This window comes from Lithobates pipiens, unplaced genomic scaffold (assembly GCF_037356315.1).
Source record: "Lithobates pipiens isolate NorthernLeopardFrog02 unplaced genomic scaffold, aLitPip1_a1.2 Scaffold_13, whole genome shotgun sequence".
Classification (NCBI taxonomy): domain Eukaryota; kingdom Metazoa; phylum Chordata; class Amphibia; order Anura; family Ranidae; genus Lithobates; species Lithobates pipiens.
The window spans coordinates 486656981-486667481 of NW_027507718.1; the positions used below are offsets into that span (position 1 = coordinate 486656981).

At 48.9% G+C, this 10501-nt stretch overlaps 1 pseudogene; it reads right to left on the reverse strand.

The window, feature by feature from the left end:
• Positions 1-3023: 3023 nt before the first annotated feature.
• Positions 3024-3494, reverse strand: LOC143975904 (immunoglobulin kappa variable 3-15 pseudogene; annotated as a pseudogene).
• Positions 3495-10501: the final 7007 nt, after the last annotated feature.

Genomic DNA, 10501 nt, shown 5'->3' on the forward strand with positions numbered 1-10501 from the left:
TATACAATTAAAGGACATCCTGACAAACAGCAAATATAGAGTATCATACTGCCTACCAATGTCTCCTTTTGAGAATCTTTGCTGTAAAAGATCCCCAGTGGCTAATACCACATCCCCAGCCTACTGTTGGCTAAACCAAGCTCAGAATTCAGATGACGCAAAACATAAAGAGAAGTGGGAAAATGACTTAAAAACTAAGATCTCTGTTAAACAATGGGAGAAGGCATGTATTATGACTCACAAGTGCTCTTTGAGCACCAAATATCAAGAGATCTCATACAAAATCCTTACACAATGGTATGTTACTCCTCAGAGAGCCAGGAGGTGGTCCCCCACAACCTCAGACACTTTCTGGCAATGTGGCGAAGAAATTAGCACCTTTCTCCACATTTGCTGGGAGTGCCCTTTAAGCCTGGATTACTGGGATGAAGTTAAAAAATGGATTAAGTTCATCACGAAAACCAAACTAGAACTTACCGCAGCTGCATGTTTGATTAATGTGAATAACTTTACCATAGGCAAATATAAGAGGCCTCTTACCAGACATCTCCTATTAGCAGCTAAAACACTTATCCCCCTCCACTGGAAGACCACACATGTACCCAACATTAAGGATTGGTTAGACAGAGTAAACTACATTTACAGAATGGAGGAAATCGCTGCCATGAAAAAAGAGAACAGCACTCATTTTAATAATACCTGGCAACTGTGGTTGTTATTCTCCTATTCTCCTGAATTCCAAAGACTCAGCGTGTAATATATCACACATCAAAGATTGCCGTTATGATGACCTCACGACACGGAATTCAAACTGTGCCCCAACATCACTTCAATGTGATCCTATAAAGTGCTAACCAAATTTCAGATTATGCAACCTGTATGTCAAATTGGTAATATGTCATTTCTTACTAAATTCTTTTAAACTCCATCCGCTATGCTCCTTCTCCCTCCTCCCACCTTCCCTCCTTTCTCTCGCCCGTCTTCATCTCTCCCTCCACCCTAACCCCTTTCTCTTGACTATCTCTACCACATTTATTTGCTCCAAATATTATCTACTCACTCACCTGGCTTTGTTATCTGCCTAGGTTATATGTAAAATGACAACGATATTGTCACTGATGTATGATTCTGAAATACACTTGTATTATTATTTGTTTTGTAATAAGCTTTAATAAACCTTTGATTGAGAAAACAAAAAACATCGGCTGTAATAGAGAGACCTGCTGGTCATGTTTGTATTCTGAAGGTTTCCTCATAATTGTGTATACATGTTCAGGGCCGTATCAGGAGAACCCTGTGCTGGGATTATTGATTTCTTGGGTAATGAGGGCATTTTAGCTACATATATTTTTCTTTTATTATCATGTGTGTTCTAGTTTCCCTTTCTTGTTGGTATGAAAGTTCTAAGTCTTACGTGTTCATGGCACCCAACTGTCCCTGATCTGTATAGTTGCATATAAAATGCACTACTTATCTATCAAAAAGTGCTTCCAAGTGCTAAACCTTTCATCCAATTTCTAAATTGCTGCATCTTTAAACTCCAAAATCCAATATAAATGTATAGTAGTGGTAAAAAAGCACTTTGGGGGTTTAACCAATCATTTTATTTTTGTGCGATTCTCCTTTAAGGGGGTGTGTCCTGTGTCCACATACTTCTGCCAGTAGGTGCCCCTCATTCCCATCTCAGAAAGTTGTGAGGTATACATGCTGAGTGATGTGCGGATGTCATTTTTTCTTTGGAAATTTCCCGTTATATACTGATTTTCATTATTTTGGAGATACTTTTTTTTTATCCAGAAAAAAGTTTATTAAAGTAGCCATATAAATACATGCCAAAGCCACATATATATTCAGTCAACAAGGGCATCAAACTTGCTTAATTTAGCAAACTGTACAATTCTTGATCTCGCCTACATCATATATTCTTCTATACATTTCATGCCCATCTTAATTTTTCCTCCAACCATGTTCTTTAATCAGGGTCTTACCATCAACAAAGAATTTTGGAGATAATTTACAGTGTAAATTTATAACATTTTACAAACTCTCACATTGACCCCATAGATCTCCAATTGTGACATATTAATTGGTCGTTACAGATTTTTTAAAACTTTTGTGTCTCTTTGCTCCGCCCGGTATTCTTGTGTATACGATGTGCTCTATACAATACAAATAACACAAATAAGTGGATCCTGGTAGTGAGATCTTCGGAATTTGCTCCACCAATGGGGTGTAAAATACACAAATCTTCTCTGCGGACAAATTCCCATCTTTTATTCAGTGACATGAATACACAGAAGGGGTTATTTAATAAAACTGGAGAGGGTAAAATCTGGTGCAGCTCTGCATAGAAACCAATCAGCTTTCAGGTTTTATTGTCAACACTTAGCCCTTTTGTGCCGAAGCCTTACAAACCTTTAAGGGATTTCAGATGCTGAGAGGCGAGGTTTATGATCATGTGACTGTCATGATTGGCGATAACATGATTGGAACGTTCCCAATTGCAAAAAGCGATCAGGAATTTTCTGTTAACCATTTTTAACTGTTTTGGGAATGTGCAGGGCACGCGCTCTCGGCACAGCTGTGTCTGCAAATATGCGGCCTCTCGCCACTGAGGCCCACCCACCGAGAGGTCCCATATCTGTGTACTGTCGGTGCCTAGGGACTAATTGAACAAACTGAAGTTAGAAGCTGATTGGCTGCCATGCACACCTGCACCAGATCTGAGTGCTCCAGTTTTAGTAAATCTCCCTCATAATCTTATCAGATGGATGGAAAGAACAAATACTCCTCTGAAATGCGATGCTGGTTTATATTATTATCCATTCACACCTCTCTGATCTGTTGTGCTACAAAGCCTTCAAGTGTTTGTAATGGTTCACATAAATAAATCATTGTCTCCCAGTGTTGTTGTCTTCCTTACAGAATACTGAGTGTTATGTATGACTGTGCAGTGTTCTCTCCCCATGCTGATCTATGTCTTCATGTGTGATAGAGGAAGGAGGTTTTTGTACGGCTCTGTATCACTGTGTGAGAGGATTCCAACCCTGCTGACAGCGATAACTTCCTTCATCATCTTCAGTCACAGCACTAATTGTCAGAGTGTAAGAAGATCCATCTCTCCTACCAGAGAACCGGTCTGGGACTCCTGTGTGTCGCTTGGTTGCACCATAGATGAGAGGTGTTGGAGACTTTCCTGATTTCTGTTGGTACCAGGCTATATAATTGCTAGTGCCAGCACTGGATGTACATGTGATGGTGACTGTCTGTCCCGGGGACACAGAGATAGAATCTGGAGTCTGAGTCTTCACAATCTGTCCACAGGATCCTGAGGATGGGAAGAGACATATTGATTATTGATTTCCTATCAATCCTGATGTGTGTATTTATTGTACAATGTATAGATGTATGTGCAGAGGATGATGGAAGGAGCCTCATCTCTCACCCTGAATAGAAATGAAGATGACAGCCAGCAGATAACTGGGAGAAAACATCTTGATGTTTCTGGAGGGTCAGATCCAAACTAGAAGACATCACCTGTACAATGAGATATATATAGAGAGAGTGACAGGGGAGGTGTTCCCCCCACACACTGTGTATGCAAATACCGGGGAGATGGAAATTCTGTGGCTGACAGTTGCTTGTAAGGAACTAAATATACAATAGATACAGTTTATTTAAGCTCACATTTAATAGTGAAGTGAAACTGCTGGAGAAAAAATTCTAATTCACTTTACAAGAATATAGAACAGTCCTAAAAAATAGATAGATAGATAGATAGATAGGTAGATAGATAGATAGATAGATAGATAGATAGATAGATAGATAGATAGATAGATAGATAGATAGATAGATAGATAGATAGATAGATAGATACACCATAAAGGTAGTTTTATGCCACTTTTGCAGTAGTGACCCCAACCACCCATCAAACAATAAAATGTGAAGGCTACACCACATTACAATCATTTTAGTAATTATCTGCTTTATTTTATAGGTGATGGATTTGTTAATCAGTCTAATGCACAGATCTTATAGTGGCCATACATGTAACAATCTTATCAAGCTATTCTTCACAGAATCTGATAATATGATCGGATCTATGAATTATCAAAATGACACACACTGGATCATCAATCAATTTAGTGTAACATAAACTAATTTATTAAAAGACTTAAAAAAAAAGAGGAGATACCACGCTAGAAAATAATTAAAATTTAAACAAAACTAAAAGCAAAAAAAGCAGCAGCAAACAGTGCGATAACACAAGTAATCAAATATAATAAAAAAGCTGAGCTAAAAAGTCTCAGGCCGCGTACACACGGGCGGACTGTTCGCCCAACCTTGTCCGCTTAACAGTGTTTGGGCGGACAGTCCGCCCGTGTGTGGGCTTTCAGCGGACAGTTTCAGCGGACAGTTGGACGGACAAAGTCTTTCGGAAATTCCGAAAAACTGTCCGCTGAAACTGTGTTTGAGCGAACAGTCCGCCCGTGTGTGGGCCTGTCCGCTGTACTTTCGAAATGAGCGGACTGTTCCCGCTCGGAAAGTCCGCCCATTTCGAGCGCGTGTACAGGTAGGCGGGGCCCGCGAAGGAGACGTCGCGGGCTCCGCTGCCTGGAATGGGCTTAAAGGGGAACCCCAACGCCGAAAAAAAATCGGCGTGGGGGTTCCCCCAAAGTCCACACCAGACCCTTGTCCGAGCACGCTACCCGGCCGGCCAGGAAAGGGGGGCGAGCGAGCGCGCCCCCCCTCCTGAGCCGTACCAGGCCGCGTGCCCTCAACATGCGGGGGTGCCTTGGGGAAGGGGGGGCCGCGCGGCCCCCCCACCCCAAAGCACCTTGTCCCCATGTTGATGAGGACAAGGGCCTCTTCCCGACAACCCTGGCCGTTGGTTGTCGGGGTCTGCGGGCGGGGGGCTTATCGGAATCCGGGAGCCCCCTTTAAGAAGGGGGCCCCCGGATACCGGCCCCCCACCCTATGTGAATGAGTATGGGGTACAATGTACCCCTACCCATTCACCTGTGAAATAAAGTACAAAAAAAAAACACAACACAGGGGAAAAAATATTTTATTGCACAGCTCCGGGGGTCTTCCGTCTTCGGGGGTCTTCTCGCCGGACTCCTCCGCTATCTGTGTGTAGCTCTTTTCGTAGCGGAGGAGTCCGGCTTTCTTCCTCCCCGCCGCCGGCCTCTTCTCCCGACTTCGGGGGTCTTGTCCCCCTCTTCGGTTCTTCTGCCGGGCCACCGCGCCTTCTTGTAGCTCTTTTGCAGGCGGTGGCCCGGTCTTCTGACGCCGCTGCCTTCCGTTCTTCTGTCGCCGCCTTCGGTTCTTCTGCCGGGCCACCGCGCCTTCTTGTAGCTCTTTTACAGGCGGTGGCCCGGTCTTCTGTCGCCGCTGTCGCCGCCGACTTCCGTTCGTGTTCTTCTTCTTGTTCTTCTTGTTCTTCTCCAGGAGATGTTGACACGTCGCTCTCTCCGGCCGGAATGCCAGAGCCGCGCTGTGCGGTCACTTATATAGTGACAATGGGGCGGGGTCACATGGTATATGTCACATGGGTTGGTCACATGGTGACCCCGCCCCCTTACGATGTCATAGTCCCCATGTGACATCAACCCATGTGACCAACCCATGTGACATATACCATGTGACCCCGCCCCATTGTCACTATATAAGTGACCGCACAGCGCGAAAAATTCCGAAAAACTGTCCGCTGAAACTGTGTTTGAGCGAACAGTCCGCCCGTGTGTAGGCTACTTTCGAAATGAGCAAACTGTTCCCGCTCGGAAAGTCCGCCCATTTCGAGCGCGTGTACAGGTAGGCGGGGCCCGCGAGGGAGACGTCGCGGGCTCCGCCGCCTGGAATGGGCTTAAAGGGGAACCCCAACGCCGAAAAAAATCGGCGTGGGGGTTCCCCCAAAGTCCACACCAGACCCTTGTCCGAGCACGCTACCCGGCCGGCCAGGAAAGGGGGGCGAGCGAGCGCGCCCCCCCTCCTGAGCCGTACCAGGCCGCGTGCCCTCAACATGGGGGGTGCCTTGGGGAAGGGGGGGCTGCGCGGCCCCCCCACCCCAAAGCACCTTGTCCCCATGTTGATGAGGACAAGGGCCTCTTCTCGACAACCCTGGCCGTTGGTTGTCGGGGTCTGCGGGCGGGGGGCTTATCGGAATCCGGGAGCCCCCTTTAAGAAGGGGGCCCCCGGATACCGGCCCCCCACCCTATGTGAATGAGTATGGGGTACAATGTACCCCTACCCATTCACCTGTGAAATAAAGTACAAAAAAAAACACAACACAGGGAAAAAATATTTTATTGCACAGCTCCGGGGGTCTTCCGTCTTCGGGGGTCTTCTCGCCGGACTCCTCCGCTATCTGTGTGTAGCTCTTTTACTAGCGGAGGAGTCCGGCTTTCTTCCTCCCCGCCGCCGGCCTCTTCTCCCGACTTCGGGGGTCTTGTCCCCCTCTTCGTTTCTTCTGCCGGGCCACCGCGCCTTCTTATAGCTCTTTTACAGGCGGTGGCCCGGTCTTCTGTCGCCGCTGCCTTCCGTTCTTCTGTCGCCGCCTTCGGTTCTTCTGCCGGGCCACCGCGCCTTCTTGTAGCTCTTTTACAGGCGGTGGCCCGGTCTTCTGTCTCCGCTGTCGTCGCCGCCGCCTTCCGTTCTTGTTCTTCTTGTTCTTCTTCTTCTTCTTCTCCTGGAGATGTTGACTCGACGAGCTCTCCGGCCGGAATGCCAGAGCCGCGCTGTGCGGTCACTTATATAGTGACAATGGGGCGGTGTCACATGGTATATGTCACATGGGTTGGTCACATGGGTTGATGTCACATGGGGACTATGACATCGTAAGGGGGCGGGGTCACCATGTGACCAACCCATGTGACATATACCATGTGACACCGCCCCATTGTCACTATATAAGTGGCAGCGGAGCGTGTCCCTGGCATTCCGGCCGGAGAGCTCGTCGAGTCAACATCTCCAGGAGAAGAAGAAGAAGAAGAACAAGAAGAAGAACAAGAACGGAAGGCGGCGGCGGCGGCGACGACAGCGGCGACAGAAGACCGGGCCACCACCTGTAAAAGAGCTACAAGAAGGCGCGGTGGCCCGGCAGAAGAACCGAAGGCGGCGACAGAAGAACGGAAGGCAGCGGCGACAGAAGACCGGGCCACCGCCTGTAAAAGAGCTATAAGAAGGCGCGGTGGCCCGGCAGAAGAACCGAAGAGGGGGACAAGACCCCCGAAGTCGGGAGAAGAGGCCGGCGGCGGGGAGGAAGAAAGCCGGACTCCTCCGCTAGTAAAAGAGCTACACACAGATAGCAGAGGAGTCCGGCGAGAAGACCCCCGAAGACGGAAGACCCCCGGAGCTGTGCAATAAAATATTTTTTCCCTGTGTTGTGTTTTTTTTTGTACTTTATTTCACAGGTGAATGGGTAGGGGTACATTGTACCCTATACTCATTCACATAGGGTGGGGGGCCGGTATCCGGGGGCCCCCTTCTTAAAGGGGGCTCCCGGATTCCGATAAGCCCCCCGCCCGCAGACCCCGACAACCAACGGCCAGGGTTGTCGGGAAGAGGCCCTTGTCCTCATCAACATGGGGACAAGGTGCTTTGGGGTGGGGGGGCCGCGTGGCCCCCCCTTCCCCAAGGCACCCCCCATGTTGAGGGCACGCGGCCTGGTACGGCTCAGGAGGGGGGGCGCGCTCGCTCGCCCCCCTTTCCTGGCTGGCCGGGTAGCGTGCTCGGACAAGGGTCTGGTGTGGACTTTGGGGGAACCCCCACGCCGATTTTTTTTGGTGTTGGGGTTCCCCTTTAAGCCCATTCCAGGCGGCGGAGCCCGCGACGTCTCCTTCGCGGGCCCCGCCTACCTGTACACGCGCTCGAAATGGGCGGATTTGCCTCCTCCTTACGTGGGCGAGTCCGTTCATTTCAAAAGTTGAGCGAACTGTTTGGCAAACAGTTCGCTGAAACAGTCCGCTCGTGTGTGGGCAAGTCCGCTCATGCAAATTTTGAGCGGACTGTTTGACGAAACTGTTTGACGAACAAGGTTGGGAAAACAGTCCGCGCGTGTGTACGCGGCCTCAGTGTGATGAGTCCACAGAAACAAATATAAAAAGTCAATATATTGAGCCACTTGAATACTTGGAACCACCGCAGTGTGTACACACAAAAAAAGGAAAAGTTCCCGACCACCGTAGCTGTAAATTCTGCTTACCAGACAGCAAGCTTAAAGGGCAAATGGCTTTAGCCCAGCCTAGGCCTTTAAGCTCACTGATGACCACAATAGGAACGATAAATTGGATGGTACAGATCACTTCCTCTGTTTCACTAAGATGTCTGTATACCAGGGATGAGCTTCGTGTTCGAGTCGAACATACGTTCGTCTCGAACATCGGCTGTTCGCCCGTTCGGCGAATTCCAAACGTTATGGGCCGTTCGTGCCAAATTCGTGTGGTGCTCACGGCCCACAATGCACTGCGTCATCGCAGTGCATTGCTGGCTCATGATTGGCCAAGCATGCACTGTGACCCCGCATGCTGGGCCAATCACAGCGCCGGCAGCGAGGAAAGCCATGATTGTGCCTGTGGCCAATCATAGCTGAGGCTGTGTAGTACACACTCCACACTATATAAGGCCGCCAGCGCATCTGTAGCAGTTAGTGGATGTTCTGTGTACCTTCAACACAGTATACACCGTTCGTTATCGGCCGATTTTGCGTTCTTGCTCTTCTGTAGTGGTTGTTGTCTGCGTGCCCTGACCGCAGTATACACCGCTATATCCACCTATATAGTTAGCTATCTTGCTCTTTTTAAATAGAGCTTGCAGTCAGTTGTAGGAGATTGTGCGTGCTGTCTGTGTGCCCTGAACCCAGTATACACCGCTATATCCACCTATATAGCTAGCTATCTTGCTCTTTTTAAATAGAGCTTGCAGTCAGTTGTAGGAGATTGTGCGTGCTGTCTGCATGCCCTGAACCCAGTATACACTGCTATATACACCTATATAACTAGCTATCTTGCTCTTTTTAAATAGAACTTGCAGTCAGTTGTAGGAGATTGTGCGTGCTGTCTGCGTGCCCTGAACCCACTATACACCGCTATATATACCTATATAACTAGCTATCTTGCTCTTTTTAAATAGAGCTTACAGTCAGCGGTAGGAGATTGTGTGTGCTGGCTGCGTGCTCTGACCTGTGAGAACTTCCAGAGTGGTGGAGGAGGAGAGGGAGCTGATGGCTTCAGTCAGCCCAGGCCAGGTGCCTGTTTCTCAGCCTGAGGAAAGGCGTGGTGCCCTAAAACTCCATGAGTTCGTTAGGAGGAGAAGCTGTACTTAGAAAACCAGCTTGACTTGGTTGACTGGTCTCTGAGACAGCCAGGTGAAGACATGAAGACTATGAAGCCAAGAGCTTAATAGTAAAGGCTTCTCGCTGTTACTGCGAAAAGGTAGGAATAGACGCGACAGATCAGGTATCAGGAAGAGATCAGAATTTAAACCTGCCATAAATGGACTGAAAAAGCAGTGTAATATGCTTGGTGAGCTTTTATCAAATCTAATTGAAAGTGCCTCAAGCGAAAAGGGCTTTCTGTTGAGTATAGAAAAAGTTATGAAAGTGGCGTACGATGAGGGCTCTCAAGCAGTAAGACGCTGCAAGCAGCGTTTAACCCCAACTACAGCACCAGAAGGAGAGATGGAGGGTCCCTCTATGGAGGACACCCATGGAAAAGCAGAAGTGGAGGAAAAGAGGCCGGTAACTCCAATATTGGTGGAGGTTCCAGCTGTAGCTGCAACCCCGGCCAGGAAAGAGACATCCCCGGTAGATGGGAGTGTGGAGGAGAGCGGTGATGGGAGAAGAAACCCCAAGGCAAAGAATGCTGTTCCCGATGGTACTGCGGAGGGGCCAGGTAAGCCTAAGGGGAGCCAGCCTGTGTGTGTGGCTGTGACCCCAGGTGGCGGTTTGGGTCCCGGTGATGCAGGAGGGAGACAATATCAGAAGGATAGCAAGGAGAAGAAAGACTTTAAGGAAAAATGTGAGAAGATTCCTGTGGTACAGCTAGCAAGACTGGTAGAAGAAAAAGAAAAACCGGACTTACCAAAACAGTCCCCAATGATCCCGGCCGGTTATTGCAAGCAAGGCACGCCGTCAGCTGAGTTGTCGGCTGCCGCTGCTGCAAGCCGGACCCAGGGTAAGGGTAAGGGGGTTAAAACGTGTGGAGGGAGTGAGAAGAGCAAAGACAGCTTGGCCGGCACTGTGGTTGGTGGTGCAGTGAAGGCTAGCAGCAAAGCTCCGGGTGACTTGGTAATGGCGGCCGCCGACAATAGAACACCGTCTTCCCGCGGGAGGGAGGGCGGTACTGTCGGGCGGGGAGCCAATAGGAGTGCAATGAGAGCGGGTGACGCACTTCTGGTTGGCGGATCTGTTCCTGGAGGGGATGGTTCGAGGCCGGGAGTGAAGATCGCGGAAGTGGAGGTTGACCGTGGGAAGCCCCTTCGGTCAGTGACACCTGGGACTTCC